Source organism: Lepisosteus oculatus, unplaced genomic scaffold, assembly GCF_040954835.1.
Source record: "Lepisosteus oculatus isolate fLepOcu1 unplaced genomic scaffold, fLepOcu1.hap2 HAP2_SCAFFOLD_106, whole genome shotgun sequence".
Taxonomy (NCBI): Eukaryota; Metazoa; Chordata; class Actinopteri; order Semionotiformes; family Lepisosteidae; genus Lepisosteus; species Lepisosteus oculatus.
In genome coordinates this window covers 243510-263160 of record NW_027167657.1, presented here as the reverse complement: position 1 = coordinate 263160, position 19651 = coordinate 243510, and the positions used below count along the sequence as shown (strand labels likewise).

Genomic DNA, 19651 nt, shown 5'->3' with positions numbered 1-19651 from the left:
GTGCGCCATCAGTCCGCACTCCGGACTCTGAATCCTGCCATCCGAGTTAAGATCTCGGCGGAACCTGAGGCGCAGTTCCTTCTTAAAACGTAATCTGGTGAGCATTTCTAGAATCGTACTTGTATAGATGCAGCCTTTAATGTGTTGCTAGGTTAAAATTGATAACTTCTTGAACTTCAGTAGGCAACTGCCCTCTTGATTTCGGATTTAATTTCTTTATTACAGGGGCGCTTTTATGAAGACAGAGTCATGTTCAGGTACTTTGCTTGATGGAGGAAGCTCATTTCGGACTCTGTGATCTGCTCACCTGGAAAGGTCTGCTGTACTACTACAAGAGAGAAGTAGAGTCTGGAAGAAGGGACAATTTTATGATGCTTTGGAAGATCATGTTTATTTTGTCTTTGAAATCGAAATGAATCAGAATATCAATGCAAAAGACAAACTCTTGGTTTGGTTTAAAGAGATATGGTTTTAAAACAGACAACATGCAGAAAACAGGTGTTTCTCACTTTTGGAAAAGAATGGACCGGGGGTAATATTTTACTAGTTGCAGTGCTACAGTGTCACACCAGGGCCAGTGGTGCAATGGATAACGCGTCTGACTACAGCTCAGGAGATTGCAGGTTCGACTCCTGTCTGGCTCGGGTCGTTTTTATACGCATCGGGCTACTCCCTATGTAGTCTGTGCTACTTACTGCATTGTAATCGTACCCAGTAAGAGATTTCCTTCATGTAAATGAACTGCACCTGACAGCTTTAGAAAAACACCTGGGCTCAGTACGGTGCTGAGAGCTCAGCGTTGCTGTTCTAATTAGCACGCACTGCATCGGCTATGAACCCGAACTTTTCAATTATTCCGATCAGTAAGTCAACACGTAGTCCACATGAACGGTAGAAATATTCTCTTGTCTGTCTCTTGTTTGTATAGAACTGAATGTCCCTGACAATGTACTGTTAGTTTTAATTGAAGAACGGCATTTGTGTTCAAATATACCAGACAAGTTTACGTAACTGCCCATGCGACACTCAGTTGTAATTAGTCAAGAAATAAAGTCGAACAACAGCTGCGGGTTTGATTCTGAACGTATGAGATTGCAGCGCCTTTTACTTCCATTGACAAATGATAGAGATTCGAAGAGAGATCCTTCAGACCAGCAAGCAAACCCACGGCTATTTCGGTTTTCTATCTAGGCAACGTTGGTGTCTGCAATAGCATACATGAAAGCGTGCTGCAATTTCTGTGGCTACATTTGTTGCACGTCATGCACAGTAAGAGTGTTTCTAACACCAAATAAAAAGTCAACAATTAGCGATCACGCCTTCTCCTCAGTTAACCCACTGAAACCCTTGCTGTTAACAGTTCTTTACTGCGTGCTTTAGGAGCACCTACATATCGTGTCGGTTCTTTCAGCTTTATTCATTAGGTTTTCAAAGGCATAAGCAGAGCACCAGAGGTGCGAAGGCAAAGTGTGTGGTTATCTGAAGAATTGATGTCCATGGCAGCGGGTCCAAGCGATTTCGCGTTGTTATAGTACCAGGAAAGGAGAAGCGGCACTTCGCCTCTGCCGCACAGGCACAAAGCGACGTGCGGCAAACGCCGGAGTCGGCAGGTTTCGAACCTGCGCGGGGAAGCCCTAACGCATTTCGAGCCCATCGCCTTAACCACTCGGCCACGACAAAAGCGAGCCCATCGCCGCCGCATTCCTCCTATAATCAAACACGGACTGCGAGGTGGCTGCGGAAACCTTTTTAAAGTTGCTCTCCGTTAAAGAAAAATACCTTTCACAAGATACGTGCCGGCAGACAGACACGCCTCAGAGGGTTTAAGGCTGGCTTCACGTTCAAATGATAAAGTCCCCCCGTCCGGATGTCAAAATGCAACTTTGGCAGACAGAACAAACATCAACAAACCACAAATGTGGACAAGGATTTTACAAGCTGCACCACACTACACTTTCAAAAGCATTTACGTTCGTGTTAGACGCAGGACTTGCCTTTGATTTGCGCGCTTACGAACGCCATGGAAAACGAAACAAAACTAAAGCCCTCAGCTCCTGCACGTGATTATAATGCCGTTACGTGTCGAAGCAGGAATTTACGTCATCCTGCTGCTGGTGTCTCGCTTGCGTTTCGGGCTGAGAAAGGGACGCGTCACTTTAGGCAGGGGGCGCTGGAGAGAGGAACAAAGGGCGCGATGAAACAAAATACCGAAACCCGGGATCTTTAGATCTTCAGTCTAACGCTCTCCCAGCTGAGCTATTTCGGCGGTGCATAGAGCCCGCAGCCACCTGCTCCAGCCTTCCTGTGTTGCGGCATGAGCGCACCAAGAGTAGCGGGAGAGTGTTGCAGGAACGTCACTCAGAAGGAAAGCCACCCAGGTGTGCCCTCTGAGCTCTGTCCAGGGCATCTTCCTCGCATGGACTCCTGCCTGCGACGGGCAGGAAACAATTAGCAAGAACAGAACAACACCCCATGGGTGTCTCATGACCACACCTTAGGTTGTGACACGTGCAGGTGTGAGGGGTTGCCGGGCTACTTTGGAGCAGAGCTTGGGCGGAGGGGGGGCGGGAAAGCAGACAAAGAGGTGACACCTCAAGGTCTGTACGATCACAGCTCTCCGCCGCCCCAGGCTTCCGCTCGATAAGCTGCTGGACACACCCGCCCCTCCTCACACAGACCGTGGAAAAGCCCCCGAGTGGGAGGGCTCTCTCTTCCTCCCAGGAGCTCTTGGACACGACGCACAGACAGGGTGCGGGGAGCCGCCGCCTGCAAACACGGCTCCAGGCAGGACTCCACTCCGTAGGAGCCGCAGAGCAGAGGAGATGGGGGCAGCTTAGCTCCTGTGCAGAGACCTGAGCTGCTGTTGCTGCAGACGCTGTCTTTTCTGCACTCGGGGTAGGAGTGAATGTTGAGTTGCCCTTAGAAATGAAGCAGAGCACTTCAACGGCACGGGTGTGTGTGTGTGTGCGTGCGCCCTGGCGATTCTGGGAGACAGATCGAACCTGGGCTAAAAGAGAGGAGGCTTAGCCCTCTTCCATTTGCTACTTCAAAGTTGTACAACCCATTTGTATCTGCTAGGCAGCGCAGTCGTCGTGCACAAAGAACGCTTTGAAAAGCGTCCAAAGCAAGTAATTCCGAGTTGGTCGTTTGTGTTTTCCGTTCAGACGCGAAATGCTGAAATGATCTCTCGGCTCCTCGGTTGTCATTTCTGCTCCGTAAAGGAATCACAGCACGCGTCGCCTTCCAGCACGCTGGGTTGGGACACGATGCCGGGGGTCGGAGCGTGCGATGTCTTCCTCGTTAGTATAGTGGCAAGTATCCCCGCCTGTCACGCGGGAGACCGGGGGTTCGATTCCCCGACGGGGAGTAGCTTTTCTTTTACCTCCTTAGACAAAGGACTGCCTTTCACTTCTCTGTTTTCTAACACAGCGTCGTGCACCTTTTCATTGCTCTCGCTTTCAGAGCCTCCGCACGGCACACGACTCGACATCAGGAAGCACATTGAAGTGAAAGCAGGGAGCGCTGCGACATGCACTGTGCAGATCCCGCCACACTAAGAGGTGAGTGGGTCTGTTCGATGCACAAAGAACGCTTTGATAAGCGTCAAAGGCAAATCATTCCGAGTTGGGCGTTTGTGTTTTCCGTTCAGACGCGAAATGCTGAAATGATCTCTCGGCTCCTCGGTTGTCATTTCTGCTCCGTAAAGGAATCACAGCACGAGTCGGCTTCCAGCACGGTGGGTCGGGACACGATGCCGGGGGTCGGAGAGAGAGATGTCTTCCTCGTTAGTATAGGACCTGTCACCTGTCCCCACCTGTCACGCGGGAGACCGGGGTACATCAGGACGCGCATTGAAGTGAAAGCAGGATGCGCTGCGACATGCACTGTGCAGATCCCGCCACACTAAGAGGTGAGTGGGTCTGTTCGATCACAGCGCTAGGCGAATCCCCAATCCCCTTTTGTGCGTGGCGACAGAAGAAGTCTGGTCTGTTTCCGCCCGGTTTCGATCCGGGGACCTTTCGCGTGTGAGGCAAACGTGATAACCACTACACTACGGAAACTGTAGTCAGATGTGCCCAGCGGCCCAGCGCTGAGCTTCACCAATGCGATTCAGCTGCTTCCAGTGCCTTTATTGGGGTGCACTGATGGACCGTGCTCTCTCTCCAGAGACCAGCACGCCTGTCATGGACGGAGCAGGAAAGACGGCGCCACATTCTACAGCCCTCTCCACGCAATCGACGAAATCGGGCTACTGAAGTAGAGAAAATCGCCTCTCCAGAAAGTGCAAATATCATCTTGGAGAGTATAAATCCTATTGCCGAAGGTCAGCCCTGTCTACCAGAGTGACCTTCCACCTCCTGCAGCGATGGTCAGCTCGTCTCACACGCGAGAAGTTTCGGCTGGAAACAAGCGCCCCCTCTACTCGCACGTTTTGCACGTTGAGTAGTTTTAATGCGGCTCCTTCGTACACAGTGCTGATCTTTTGGAAAGCAGGAGGCAAAATTGACACGTTCCCATACCGGGAGTCGAACCCGGGCCACCTGGGTGAAAACCAGGAATCCTAACCGCTAGACCATATGGGAGTGCACAACCCTGCTGTTCCGGGCATCATGCAAGCAAACTACATAAATATGAGAAAACACGCAAGAGAGTTGTCACTCAGAGTGTCGAAGGGTCGATGTATACTGGGGCTCAGTTGAAATGCAACGTCAGGACTTTTCCGAATTATGTCACACGAAGAGAGCACAGCCTTTTCCGCCCTGCCACGTGTGTATCGGTAACTCGCCGTGATCGTATAGTGGTCAGTACTTTGCGTTGTGGCCGCAACAACCCTGGTTCAAATCCGGGTCAGGGCAGAATAGGGGCGTCTGCTTTTACTACTTGCATGAATGAAGGCAAAAAAAAGCCAATCGATGTGAACGAACGGCGCTTTACAGAGGAGTACTGCCTGACTGGATCGTTGATGAACGACAGAGGCCACTCCGACCTCTTCTCGGGTTTCTTCAATGACTTACTAAGGATCTTCTTCACATTCGCCCATGCAGGGGAAGCCAGTTACACCAAAGCAAACGCAGGAAAGTGCATTTCATGCAGAGACCAGGAGGGACCTGTTTACACCAAGAGTGGTCGGAGTATGGAACAATGCGCCCAGCCCTGTTGCTGGAGTCGATTCTTGATTAGATCTTGGGCTCACTAAGAGGCCCCCACTGGGTACTAATCTTTCTGTTGTTCTCGCAGGTGTTGCGCTGCTTTTGAGCCGATAGAGCTCGTCTTGGTCTGTCGGGACAGCCCAATTGCAAATGATCGGCTCCAGGTACAGAAAAAACATGCGTTTGGTACAAGAGTGCATGAAGGCACCGGAAATACATTGGGAACAAATGACTGGTGGTTCAAGACCTCTGTGAAGTGCAGGAGCGTGCAAGAAGAGGCTGTTTGCACCCAGTCTCGAACCTGGGACCTTTCGCATGTTAGGCAAACGTGATAACCACTACACTACGGAAACCTGTAGGGTTTGTTGCTGGTGTCTCGCTTGCGTTTCGGGCTGAGAAAGGGACGCGTCATTTTAGGCAGGGGGCGCTGGAGAGAGGAACAAATGATCATCAATTGCTTAACAACCACATTCGTTCGACTTGAGCCATCAAGCTCATAGTTTTCAAATCTTGAAAGCTGTCATTGAGCACATCATAGTCTGCAGTACGCCCCGTAACTTGCGTACTTCAACAGAAAGAAGAGCAGACAGCTCCATAAATATGCGAGGCGCAGAGAGTGCAAGGCGAGCCGCACACGTTTCGGTGGCTGAGAGAGGGCAGTTTTTGCTTCTGCATTTCCCAAGTAAGGACGCATGACAACAAGCGATCGCGGTGCTCATTTACGACATAGTGGTGATGAGTTTTCAGTACGTGTTCTTTTGAACGAGCAATGAGGTTGCTGCCTTGGACAGCTGACTGCACGCTCTCATTGTGCCACGTGATGAGTATTCACCAGGCTCGTTCAGTCATTAGTCACATTCCATCGTTTGCCATAAGCAGATGCTGCAAGGTGATGTGGATATCAGTCCCCAGTCTTGTGGACGAGGACAAAAAGAGCACACAAGAGCTCAGCCGGGAGTTGAACCCGGGACCTCCCACACCCTAAGCGAGAATCATACCCCTAAACCAATGAGCCACGGCAGCGCTTTCCATTTTATTCTGTCAGCGAGCTTGAGGACGGGGGAGAGGCGTCATTCGCTCGTCCAGTCAGACCTTCATCAATAAGTCAAGAAAGCCGCAATTACACGACTGCCTTGCAGACGAAGGGCAGTGAACTGCACCCGGTAAGAGGGGAACAAGCGGCACTAGGCGACACCGAGGCATGAGCCCCAGTGAGGGGGGTTAGGTTGCATGGTACAGCGCTCGCTTTGCATGCGAGAGGTAGCGGGATCATTTCCCACATCCTCCAGGTGTGTGTTTAGAGCTTGATGTGCCGAAAGGTGTCCTTTAGCCTGTGGTCACACCTTGCATGGAGAGCGTCATGCAGCTGTCAATCATTTCGCAGCCACACCCCTCTTCATCTTCTCTCTGCCTTAAGCGTCTCCGCCACTCTCTCTTGACATTTCATGTCAGCATGTCAGAAGTCCGAGTGACGTTTTTAATGGCTGAGTGAGGGCACGATGCTGAAGCAGAGAGGCCACTTCAGCCAGAGAGACTTGTGCTAGGTGAGATCTGAAAAACGGACTCGCAACAGAAACAGACCAAAAAAGTATCGGTGAGATCAAAAGGCAAATGCAACATCCAGCAGAGGGCGTCTAAAGATTAGGGAACGGGCGACTGAAATCCATATGAGGCAAACTTTCCGGCTGTGCACTGCAGCTGGCCTCGTTGGCGTAGTTGGTAGCGCGTCAGTCTCATCATCTGAAGGTCCTGAGTTTGATCCTCACACGGGGCAGGGCTGCTTCCTCTCTTGCTCTTTTCAAACACTTGCGGCAACTGTTCGCTCATAACCACGTCTGGAATGCGTGACCTTTACACGGGGGAGAAGCAACGCCGCATCCCTTTTCTAAAGAACATTCACATTCAGAAATAAGTCAAGAAATTTGCCATTACTTTTGCTGTCAGCCTGCCCATGTTGCCAAAGAAAGATTCACTCGGCGTCAACATGACAGAACAGCGATCACTTGAAAACACTGTTCCACACTCCGTAAGCAAGAACTTCAGTGTTTGCAGTCACCCGATATGCCGATAGTCAAAGGAGCACAAAACACGAAGCGTCAAAAGACAAAATGAGTTGATGGAAAGAGCGTTGAATTGATGAGCACAAAAGTTCAGCTCGTACAATAGGCAACGAAGGTCCCGGCGTCATCATCGCACTTGAAAGGACTGCCTTGCAGACTAAGGGCAGTGGGAGGTTGCTGTTTTGAGATGGAGGCATTGGGATGGTGGGCCGAGATCTATTCTTCTTAAGGAATTCTTCATCGTGAAAGATCGGTCCACAGGTCATCCAAAGAACTTTCAAATTTTTGGGACTCTTCCGGAAGGGAGTGAAGTGCTCAAACACATGACATGCCCCCTTGATCTCACATGCACAATTCTACTGCAACATGCACAGCTACCGTCCACACCAGGCAGTGGGGCTTCAGCAGAATTTGCTACGCCACCTGCAATTACATATCCAGCTGCACACATATACATGGCCCCTCTGTCCTTTTCAGGATCTAAAAAAAAAGCATAGCGTGGTTTTCCTGCAACCTGATTGACCGCATCTCCCTCAGAATGTGCCCCGTTGCATTCATTGCTGAAGCAGGACGGAGGCTAACGGGCATGCCAGAACAGTTAGGCTCAGCGATCTCTCCAAAATAATGCGGTTGTAGTGGAAGAAATATGGTTTAAATTGTACCTTGGTATTTCAAACTCTCTCTAGAATGTTATCCATTTCTATTTTATTTTGACAGGAACTGGCTAATGACACTAGATGAAAAGAGAAGAAAGAAAACACAACGTTTCGGCCGTGGAGCCTTCTTCAGGTGTGAGGGCTCCACGGCTGAAATGTTGTGTTTTCTTTCTTCTCTTTTAAGCATGGAATAGACCTATTACTTGTTCCTTTGCAGCCTACGCATGCTGACACAGCTCCCCACCTGAACTGCTAATGATGCCTGGTAGTTTGTGGTACTTGGGTATTGTCTTATGTTTGCTCAAACTGCATATGTGTGATTGCATATTTTTAGGTATTTTCATATGTCAATATTTAATTCACTGACATTCCTGTATGCTTGGAAGAAAGGTAGATTGGATTTGGCACAGGACGCCTGCCCATATTTGTTGATCATTGTTGGGCTGGAAAAACAATGATAAAAAGTGTATGAAAAAAGCTCTCTCCAATATTTCCCTTCTCTTTGCCATGGTTACACTGCCCGTTCTTTCCGTCTTTTGTCCTTCTACAAAGATTCCACCATAATATCAGAATTTTTTTTTTCTCTTTTAAAGGCTGTAGGTGGGGTGTGATGGACTGTACCACTATCATCGAAGATTTTTTCAGGACACATCGCAGTTCCATAGTAGAATTTATCAATAGTACAATTCCATAGGACATTATTTACCAACATATTACCCAGTGTGAGACTCTGCCAGTAAACCTCAGAGCATTGAGTTCTCCACTGATAAAGATGGCTGTCTGAAGTCATGAAATCCACTGCTGGGATGCCTGAGAGACAGTAATTGAATCTTGGCTGGGATTAGGCTTTCTATTAGTGTTGATCTTTGGGAATTATGTGGTAAAAAGGGAAAACTCCTTTACTTTAGTCACTTTGAATGTTCACATGTACAGAACCTGCAAAACTAAGCAATGAAAAAAATCCATCACCACTCTCATGATAGCATAACTCATAGTCTCTGCTGTTATGTAACAATACACACTTTCAATTTTCTTATCGCCTGTCTCCAGAGAGAATGTTGTTAGTGCTGATGACCTTGAATAAGACCTTGTTGACTCAGATTGATTTTGTTCTCAGATTATTCCTGGCAGGACTGAGTTTCTAGGAAATGAAAAGTGAAAGAAAAAGTACAGAAGATCAGCCCTTGAATATACAACACTGTGCAGTGAGATTGTTAAATGTATTAGCTGCTATCCTGTGCTAGAGCCTGTCGTGGTAAGCAGTGGATGACAGGATCTAGCACAGATACTAATGAAACACTGTTAATGAAAGATAAAACACTTGAGTCTTATTTTAGTTTTCCATTTCCCTTTCATTTGTGATGTACTGTACAACAGGCCACAGAACATGCACAAAAACAGATACAATATGCACACATTCACACCAGGCAATGACAGTCTGCCCAGTCAGAATCTGAGCTGAGGTATCAGAATTCTGAATTCCCTGAATTCTGTCATGGATCATCCACAATAAGGGCAATGTTAGAACACGAGGATCCCCAGGAGAGAGCCTAGTAACATAAATCTTGGAGCAAAAGCAGATGATTAACTTCATAGTTTGTGTGGTTGAGCCAAAGTTGAGCATGAGGATATGTGAGTCACCATTCTTAGAAATGGATCCAACTTCAGACAGGCGTCAAAAGTAAGAGTATACAGTGCTGGGGCAATGACACTTCAATGATCAGAAGGATAACAAGAGTTTTAATGCATTGAAATTGATTTTCTGGTGATGCACACTGTCCTGGAACTATTAATTTTTTAAGGATCACTAACTGACGTCAGACAGCTGCCAATTCTCCAGACTGGAAGGATGAACAGTTTATCCTCCTAGGTACCATATTTCCATATTTCGAAGCATTGGAATAATACATGTCATACAGCAACATAAAAACAGGAAGACAAGTATCACAGCCCCTATAATCGGTGTTAGTAACTTAAAAGAAAAACATTTTCAAACAGTGATTCTAACCAGGAGAGAAAAGCCGGTGTATCTTTTATGCCTCTCTCTTTATTCACCTTGTCTTTTAGTTCTTTCAAATGCTGAATAGCGAGCGTAAGATTTCCGTAATCATAGTCATTAGCTGGAATATATGTACAACAGGAGTCTCCTACTAAAGCATAGACTCCTCCAGATGCTGCATTTTGAAGGTCCAGCACGAACCTGTTCTGAAGTGCCATTAATCTAACTCCCCTTAATTCTTGTTTGATAGCGTCTAAGCCTTCTAACGTGATATTAATAAAAGAGTACATTTCATAAAAAGTCGCATGGGTGAGGCTGTAGAATGAGGCATTAAAGCACATATATAACAAGATGCATTACATTTCTTTAACTTTACAGTATGATTTATAAATTTATACCACAAATTACTCATATCCCCCTCATTATCAGTTTCATTCAGCCAGTTTGTATACAAAGACGCTTCGTGTTTAGTTTCTTCCTCTTTTGGGGTGGTGACAGGCTTCTACATAAAAAGGAAAAAGGCTTAGCACATCAGTCCCAAGCAGGTTATCCCCATCTGTCCTTGTGGAGACATCACTCCTGCACTTTGCTCAGTTTGTTTGTGACCTTTTTACAGTGGGAAGCATGAATCCAGGGCACCATTTCTGTGACCTTCACAGCAGTGGCAGTGGTCAGCAGCACCTGGTACAGCCCCCTCCACCTGAGTGAACACCATTTCTTTTTCCTGAAGTCTTTCACCAGAATCCAGTCTCCTTATTCACTCATTAGTTCTTACAGCACAGGTAAATCCCTGTGGGCTGGAGCCCAGCATAATCCTAGGCTTTTTTGGTCAACATTGGTCAACAGATTGGTCAACAACTGGGTAATAACTCTTAGAAAAATCTACACATTGTTCCCCTGCCTCAGCTGTGACGTTTTGTAGAACAATTCTAGCTGAAGTTGTAAAATTTCTCTTTGTTCCGTTCCTGCAAAACATCTTATTATGAACAAACAAACCACAATAATCATTTGCATCTAGGGGAATCACTCCCAAGGGTAACCCCCCTTAAAGCTATATTGTTCTACCCATCAGGTTCTGCCACTAGATAAGAGAACCTTTCCCATGAAATCATTTTTTGACCTTCATGATCCCTTCAGGGCGTACAATTAGCACAGAAGCAGCAGCTTTAGTCCACATGTTTTTCAAACAGGATATTAACGATATGATCATAACGAATAATACCAGACCCACAAATATGTATTGAACCAGAGACCCTCTCCATGTTCCTAGCACAGACTGTAGCCATGCACCAATACCCCAATCATCTGGATTGCAGGATTTACGAAGAAAATTATTTTCGCAGTAATTAATTTATTATATTTACTATATTTATTATACACGTGTAAATTAATTACTGCGAAAATAATTTACTTCGTACACTGTGCAGAGTGCCGTATACTCCTAGTTGCGGCACACACGATACATACAGTAAAAAGCCTCAGGCACTGTGTTAGATGTTTTTTCGACGTTATATATGCGTTTATTAATGTCGTCGATTTTACGGTTGCAATTCCACGTTGATTATACGTCGAGGCGACGTATATATACGTATTGCCGTATTTTCGCCGTGAATATACGTATATTCGACGAATCAATGCCCACTGGGTAAACTCTTGAGCAAACTCTGAACCAGCTCTAAGGAAACGAATCCGATTAGACGTTACTTTGACTCATCTTTTTACGCTCAGTGCTGGATTGCTCAAACTCCAGCTAGGGTTAGGGTTAGCATTCCCACGCTACTTAGACACTTTGTTTACGCTCAGTGCTGGATTTTGGGAACTTCAGGACGAGTGGGAATTTTCTCCTATCTGTCAATTCTGTTTTGTTTTGGAGACTCTTGGCTGCCTATGTTGTACAGTGCAGCGTGAAGGAAACATTTTCCAAAACTGTGTCAGCTCAAAAGTTGTAAGAAAACCTCTCCAGCTGCTTTAACTCTCTTCATTTTTGTCATTTAATGTGACACTCGATGTATAACTGGAGCCTCACATATGCAAATGGTGAGGCTCCAGTTCGACACCACTTTACAGTATCTGACAAAAGCATGGCAGACTGTGCCATGACCGGCAGATAACTTCTGCATATTTTTACCATATTAAACATTGGAAATCCAACCACTTGCATTTGTGACACTTGATTTTGAATCCACCTAAGACACTCTTAAATCTTCAAACACTTTTCTCTTCTCCCGCAACACTCTTGTCTGTCGGCACTATGTGGCAGCGTTGCATGACAACCCATCTCACCACGGAAAGGAACCTAACAGCTTTGGTAAGAGAGGAGAAAAGAACCTGGCCCGTACGGGGATCAAACCCGTGACCTTGGCCATATTAGCACCACGCTCTAACCAACTGAGCTAACCGACCTCACGACGGTGGTCCTCTCTGTGCTGCAAAAAATCGAACTCAGGGAATTTCTTTTGCCCTCCTTTGAATAGAAAGCCGTGTAATTCAGTGTACGGGCTTTCTCGTGCAGTTTCATGGTTCTTGTAACCCAAATCCTACACTGGCCTGAAGTGTCCCCCTATTTCACAGCATTTTTCAGCTGATTTAAAATGTACCTAAAGGAGAAGCATTATTGAAGACCATCAATTACCAAGAGCTTTTGTCAAAGGTTTTGGTGGTCATTTTTAATGACCACAGAGCACTATGACCTCGGTTTTACATCTCATCCGAAAGACAGCGCCCTTTTACAACACAGCGTCTCCGTCACTATGCTGGGACATTGGGACCCGCACAGACCTCAGGGTGAGCGCCCCCCCGCCGGCACCATTAACACCGCTTCCAGCTGGAAGCTTTGTTTTTCCCTGTAGCTTACCCTCATGCGGGTACTGACCTGGCTCACACCTGCTTAGCTTCAGTGGGTTTTCAGTTGCGAGTTGCAAGGGGATGCAAGTGATGGAGCCGCTCGCTGCAAAAGCCACTGCATTGGCCGGGAATCAAACCCAAGCCTCCCGCGTGGCAGGCAAGAATTCTACCACTGAACCACCAATGCTCAGTGCCTGGGCCTTCAAAAAAGACGCTTTTTTGGTGCTCTGTGCAAAAAGCGTCGACATATGCTTCCAGCTGCAAAATGCCATTCGCGGATGCTGAAGAATTTATTTCCAAGGCAGCGGGTACAAGCGATTGGGCGTTTTAAGACCACCAGGAACAGCAAAGAGGCGCGCTTCTTTGCTTGCGCCGGAACACACCGACTGGAGGCGAACAACGTAATCGGCAGGATTCGAACCTGCACGGGGAGACCCCAATGGATTTCTAGTCCATCGCCTTAACCACTCGGCCACGACTACAGCAAGCCCCGCTGCCGCTGCGTTCTTGCTACAATCTTACATGGATCGCGAGGCGCCGGCGGAAGCCTATTTCAAAGTCGTTCTCCGTTTCAAAAAAACATTTCCAAAATACAAGCCTTGCAGACAGACACGCCTCAGAGGACTTAAGGGTGGCTTCATGTCGGAATGATAAAGTCTCCCCGTCCGGACATGAAAATGCCACTTTGTTACACACAAAAAAAGAATCAACAACAGAGAAATGCCCACAAGCATTTGAAAAGCCGCACCACGTCGCACTTGAAATAGCTCTTACATTAGTGGTAGACGCAGGAATCGCCTTTTTATTTACGCTCTTACCAACGCGATGGAAAGCAAAACAAAGCAAAGCAGAGCAAAACAAAACGAACAAACGAAAACCCTCACGTCCCGCACTTGCATATAACGCCGTTACGTGCCCAAGCGGTATTGTACGTCATCCTAGCACTGCACGCCGGTGCGTATGGTATATGGGAACGAGCACACGCCACGAATCGTCTCGAATCACTCCCTACAGCTGTAAGGTGCCTAGAAGCGTGCACCCCCAACATCCTTCTTTGCTCATCTGTGAAAGGTAAACTCTTGAGCAAACTCTGAACCAGCTCTAAGGAAACTAATCCGATTAGATGTTACTTTGACTCATCATTTAAGGGATCCTTGTTAATTGGAGAAATCAATGATTTCGAATGAATTCTGAATGCGTTAAAAGACAGCTATACACAGAAAACATGCAGGACACTGCTCATGATGTTTCCCTAGCCGAAACAGTGCGTTTTTCCAAGCCATCTGACCAAGCCTGCCCACTGAAAACTGCAGGAGATCGTGTAAAGACGTTCAAGTTTGTAACTACTGCACGCACAGGAAGCAGAATAAATTCCTCTATTCAAACTGTCAAAGGTTTGCTTTGCGAACGCTGCAGGACATCGCACAATCTCTTTTGAACAGGGACAAACGATTTCTTATGGGGCGCAGTAAGTACAGACGTTTAAAAAGCTCCACTCATGCCAATGATGCAGCATGAAGAAGCGCAACCTAAAGTTTGCATTCCTAGCACTGTTGCATTCCCCGCATCAGTAGCTAAGAGAATATAATTTACGACTCTTGTTAATGCAGTTTCAGAAACCAGACTGAAATTTCTCAAGTATATTATTTGAATCCATTTGATGTTGGGCAACAACTATTCTTTCAAGACTTTTAGATTGAAATGGGACCTTTGAGACAGGCCTGTAGTTGTTAAGAACTTGTGGATCCAAATTTGACTTCTTAAGGAACGGTCTAAGAACCACTACCTTAAATTGATCATGTACGACGCCTGACGCAAGCGATGCATTCATCATACTAATTATAGGTCCTGCCAGTCCTTCGAGGGAATCTTTGACTAGCTGAGTGGGGATGGGATCTAGCAAACAGGTGGTTTACTTTGTCTTACGTCTGTGTTCATGAGTCCACCATAAGAAGAAATCTGAACAGGAGTGGTGATCATGCGAGGTCACCACGGAGGAAACCACTGCTCTCCCCCCAAAAAAAAACACCACTGCCCCTCTCAAGTTTGCTAAAGACCACATGGATGTTCCACAACTCCTGGAACAATGTTCTGTGGACAGACGTGACAAAAGTTGAACTTGTTGGTAAATGTGCACAGCGTTATGTTTGGAGATAACAAAGCACCGCATACCAACTCCAAAACCTCATCCCACCTGGGAAGCATGGCGGAGGCTGTACGGCTTGCAATCATCGAGGGACCGATGAATTCCGAGATGTATCAGGAAATTCTACAGCAGAATGTCAGGGTGTCTGCCTGTGATCTATAACTCAAAAGACGCTGGGTCATGCAGCATGACAAAAACAAAGGAGTACATCAACAACAGAGTGGCTGAAACAGAAGAAATTCCGTATGTTGGGATGGCCAAGTAAGAGTCCTGACCCCAATCCCATTGAAGTGCTGTGGCGTGATCTGAAGCAGGCCATTCAGCGCAAGACATCCCAAAAATATACATGAACTGAAACAGTTTTGCATAGAGGAATAGGCCAAAATACCTCCTAACCGCTGCTCAGGTCTGACAAGCCGCTACAGAAAGTGGGGGTTGAGGTCTTTGTCATAAAGGAGGTTCCACTAGCTCCTTAATATAAGGGTTCACGTACTTTTTCCATCAATGACCTTGATTGTTTAAACCATTTGGTCAATAAAGAAACAGCAATGTCAAATGTTGGGCGTGTGTTGTTTGTGAAATCAGACTCTCTTTATTAATTATTATGACTTAGATAAAGATAAGATCACATGTTAGGAGCCATTCATGCAGAAATCCACATCATTCTGAAGGGCTGTTTACAAAAGTTTTTCTCCCAACTGTATGTGAGAGAAAAGCAGAGATGCTCACTGAGTAAGGTGGGGTTGCAGCTTTGCAAATCACAAGGACATTTGTATGCTCAAAATGGGACAGGAGCATCCCAGATGGGACTCAAACCCACAATCCCTGGCTTAGAAGGCCAGTGCCTTATCCATTAGGCCACTGGGGCACACTGGATTGGGTCGATCACGCTGATGAAGAGCCAGTTTAGTTTTCCTTTGCTTTTTCAAAGGGATCCCCAAAATTAGGGAAGTTAGGCAGCAGAAGGTTTACTGTGACCTGAGAAGGACCGGCATCCAATCACGGTGGTACACACACACGCTCTCACTCATCTGAGCTACACGGCTACCAAGATGATCTCAGGTGCGCCGAGCTGGTACGGAACATATTGAACTGATCGACGGCGAATTGTCTCTCAGACAGGCTTTTCACCTCTGAGCTCCCTGACTGACAGTAATCAGCTAGGTAGTGAAACAGTCAGCTGCTTCTAAGCCTTAAACAGCTTAAACAGTTTACCTTGCACAAATGCGCAAAGATTAATGATGGGGGTGCACGCTTCCAGGCGCCTTACAACTGTAGGGACTGATTAGAGACAATTCGTAGCTTGTGCTCATTTCCCTCTATTCCCCGTGTTGCAGTGGTAGGATGACGTAAATTCCTGCTTCGACACGTAACGGCATTATAATCAAGTGCAGGAGCTGAGGGCTTTAGTTTTGTTTCGTTTTCCATGGCGTTCGTAAGCGCGCAAATCAAAGGCAATTCCTGCGTCTAACACGAATGTAAATGCTTTTGAAAGTGCAGTGTGGTGCAGCTTGTAAAATCCTTGTCCACATTTTTGGTTTGTTGATGTTTTTTCTGTCTGCCAAAGTTGCATTTTGACATCCGGACTGGGGGACTTTACCATTTGAACGTGAAGCCAGCCTTAAACCCTCTGAGGCGTGTCTGTCTGACGGCACGAATCTTGTGAAAGGTATTTTTTTTAACGAAGACCAACTTTAAAAAGGTTTCCGCAGCCACCTCGCAGTCCGTGTTTGATTATAGGAGGAATGCGGCGGCGTTGAGCTCGCATTTGTCGTGCTCGAGTGGTTAAGGTGATGGGCTCGAAATGCGTTGGGGCTTCCCCGCGCAGAGTCGAAACCTGCCGACTCCGGCGTCTGCCGCACGTCGCCTTGTGCCTGCGCGGCAGAGGCGAAGTGCCGCTTCTCCTTTCCTGGTACTATAACAACGCGAAATCGTTTGGACCCGCTGCCGTGGAAATCAATTCTTCAGATAACCACGCATTTTGCGTTCGAACCTCTGGTGCTCTACTTATGCCTTTGAAAACCTAATGAATAAAGCTGAAAGAACCGACACGATATGTAGGTGCTGGTAAAGCACGCAGTAAAGAACTGTTAACAGCAAGGGTTTCAGTGGGTTAACTGAGGAGAAGGCGTGATCGCTAATTGTTGACTTTTTATTTGGTGTAAGAAACACTCTTACTGTGCATGACGTGCAACAAATGTAGCCACAGAAATTGCATCACGCTTTCATGTATGCTATTGCAGACACCAACGTTGCCTAGATAGAAAACCGAAATAGCCGTGGGTTTGCTTGCTGGTCTGAAGGATCTCTCTTCGAATCTCTATCATTTGTCAATGAAAGTAAAAGGCGCTGCAATCTCATACGTTCAGAATCAAACCCGCAGCTGTTGTTCGACTTTATTTCTTGACTAATTACAACTGAGTGTCGCATGAGCAGTTACGTAAACTTGTCTGGTATATTTGAACACAAATGCCGTTCTTCAATTAAAACTAACAGTACATTGTCAGGGACATTCAGTTCTATACAAACAAGAGACAGACAAGAGAATATTTCTACCGTTCATGTGGACTACGTGTTGACTTACTGATCGGAATAATTGAAAGGTTCGGGCTCATAGCCGATGCAGTGCGTGCTAATTAGAACAGCAACGCTGAGCTCTCAGCACCGTACTGAGCCCAGGTGTTTTTCTAAAGCTGTCAGGTGCAGTTCATTTACATGAAGGAAATCTCTTACTGGGTACGATTGCAATGCAGTAAGTAGCACAGACTACTTAGGGAGTAGCCCGATGCGTTTAAAAACGACCTGAGCCAGGCAGGAGTCGAACCTGCAATCTCCTGATCCGTAGTCAGACGCGTTATCCATTGCGCCACTGGCCCTCATGTGACACTGCAGGACTGTAACCCAGTGAGATCAGCACTGCAACTAGTAAAATATTACCCCCGGTCCATTCTTTTCCAAAAGTGAGAAACACCTGTTTTCTACATCTTGTCTGTTTTAAAACCATATCTCTTTAAACCAAACCAAGAGTTTGTCTTTTGCACTGATATTCTGATTCATTTCGATTTCAAAGAAAAAAAAAACATAATCTTCCAAAGCATCATAAAATTGTCCATTCTTCCAGACTCTACTTCTCTCTTGTAGTAGTACAGCAGACCTTTCCAGGTGAGCAGATCACAGAGTCCGAAATATGCTTCCTCCATCAAGCAAAGTACCTGAACATGACTCTGTCTTCATAAAAGCGCCCCTGTAATAAAGAAATTAAATCCGAAATCAAGAGGGCAGTTGCCTACTGAAGTTCAAGAAGTCATCAATTTTAACCTAGCAACACATTAAAGGCTGCATCTATACAAGTACGATTCTAGAAATGCTCACCAGATTACGTTTTAAGAAGGAACTGCGCCTCAGGTTCCGCCGAGATCTTAACTCGGATGGCAGGATTCAGAGTCCGGAGTGTGGACTGATGGCGCACGGAGGGTCCACATACTGTGGATCCCTCAGTTTTCTTCCGCGTGTTTAAACCGCCAGCGTGTGACTCCCCTGTCCCCGTGACCTCATTGCTCTGCTCTCTCCTCTGTGCAGCCGAGCCCGATTCACGGTAAAGTGAAAAAAAAAGATGCCCTCAACGTGGGATTTACTCTGGATCGAGGATAGATGTCACCTTTTTATCGTTGAACAGGATGTATGTGATGTGGCGACTAGGTTCAATTTTGTATCCTCTTTAAAAGATTAAGGACTGGGGTGAGCGTGATTTACCACCCTTTCAGCTAAGAACCCGACATGAGCACCGTTTAAGCTGCATAGACTCGGTCGTTTAACTCTTCTCCATTAGCAGGGTTAAGGTTAAAGAAAAAAATCATTGCTGACTTCTTTTTTTTTGCCAGCCGCTAGCGCTGATTAGCAATGTTTGTATTTCATGTTTTGCAAGTTCCATCCATTTTAAGAAAAACAAGTCGCGTTAAAGACAGGAAATGAATACTTGCATTTAATTAAGTCTAGCCGTAGGCGGTTGTCTGTAAGGACCAGTTCTGTTCGAGAAGACAGAACAAAGAAGGCACCACTGGGATTCGGACTCAGGATCTCCTGTTTAAGAGACAAGCGCTTTAACCAACTAAGCCACGGCGCCCCGGGAGGGTTGTCCTTTTGCAGCCACTTGGACACACCACTCAGACACATCTGCATTCGGTGTGTGCTCCGCCTGCTCGCTGAGCAAGTTGCCACCTTTACATACAATAGCAACATCGACACCAAGAGAAAGGATGACAAATGGCTTTTATCTGGAACTTTTCACGTCCAAGGAGCTCAATGTGCTTTCTGTGTACAACAGGGCCACTGAACTCCACACTGGCCACTGAACCACAGCAGTGGCTTGCTGGCTTGACATCTCCCAAGGAAAATGTTGAAATCGCATGTGGAACAGGAAAATGACCCTCGAGTACGAGGGGAAAAAAAAGAAAAAGATCATCTGGAGCGCGCCAACCCATGTCCGGACAGCCCAGTTTCGCCGACAAGGTGGCTGAGTGGTTGAGGTGATGGACTGCTAAGCCATTGTGCTCTGCACGCATGGGTTCGAATCCCATTCTCATCGCTCTCCATGTCTGACACGTGTGCCTGTTCGACGTCGGCCCTCCTGTTGTTTGCTCTGGTGCTAGAGCCGTACATTTTCTAGCGGTGGCTGAACATGGTATAGTAGGCCAACGTCGGTATCGTGCAGTGACAGTAACAGTACTTACTGCGCCCCATAAGAAATCGTTTGTCCCTGTTCAAAAGAGATTGTGCGATGTCCTGCGGCGTTCGCA

The 19651-nt window shown here is 46.6% G+C and overlaps 7 non-coding genes across 7 annotated transcripts; 2 read left to right on the top strand and 5 right to left on the bottom strand.

Moving 5' to 3' along the window:
* The first annotated feature begins 3294 nt into the window (after positions 1-3294).
* Positions 3295-3367, top strand: trnad-guc (transfer RNA aspartic acid (anticodon GUC)). The gene has a single exon. It is a non-coding gene; the product is annotated as a tRNA-Asp (tRNA).
* Positions 3368-3988: 621 nt separating this feature from the next.
* On the bottom strand, positions 3989-4061 carry trnav-cac (transfer RNA valine (anticodon CAC)). Its single transcript has one exon. It is a non-coding gene; the product is annotated as a tRNA-Val (tRNA).
* A 450-nt stretch (positions 4062-4511) lies between these two features.
* On the bottom strand, positions 4512-4583 carry trnae-uuc (transfer RNA glutamic acid (anticodon UUC)). The gene has a single exon. It is a non-coding gene; the product is annotated as a tRNA-Glu (tRNA).
* Positions 4584-6851: 2268 nt separating this feature from the next.
* Positions 6852-6924, top strand: trnam-cau (transfer RNA methionine (anticodon CAU)). The gene has a single exon. It is a non-coding gene; the product is annotated as a tRNA-Met (tRNA).
* Positions 6925-13109: 6185 nt separating this feature from the next.
* Positions 13110-13191, bottom strand: trnas-aga (transfer RNA serine (anticodon AGA)). Its single transcript has one exon. It is a non-coding gene; the product is annotated as a tRNA-Ser (tRNA).
* A 2459-nt stretch (positions 13192-15650) lies between these two features.
* trnar-ucu (transfer RNA arginine (anticodon UCU)) lies at positions 15651-15723 on the bottom strand. Its single transcript has one exon. It is a non-coding gene; the product is annotated as a tRNA-Arg (tRNA).
* Positions 15724-17658: 1935 nt separating this feature from the next.
* trnar-acg (transfer RNA arginine (anticodon ACG)) lies at positions 17659-17731 on the bottom strand. The gene has a single exon. It is a non-coding gene; the product is annotated as a tRNA-Arg (tRNA).
* Between the last annotated feature and the right edge of the window lie 1920 nt (positions 17732-19651).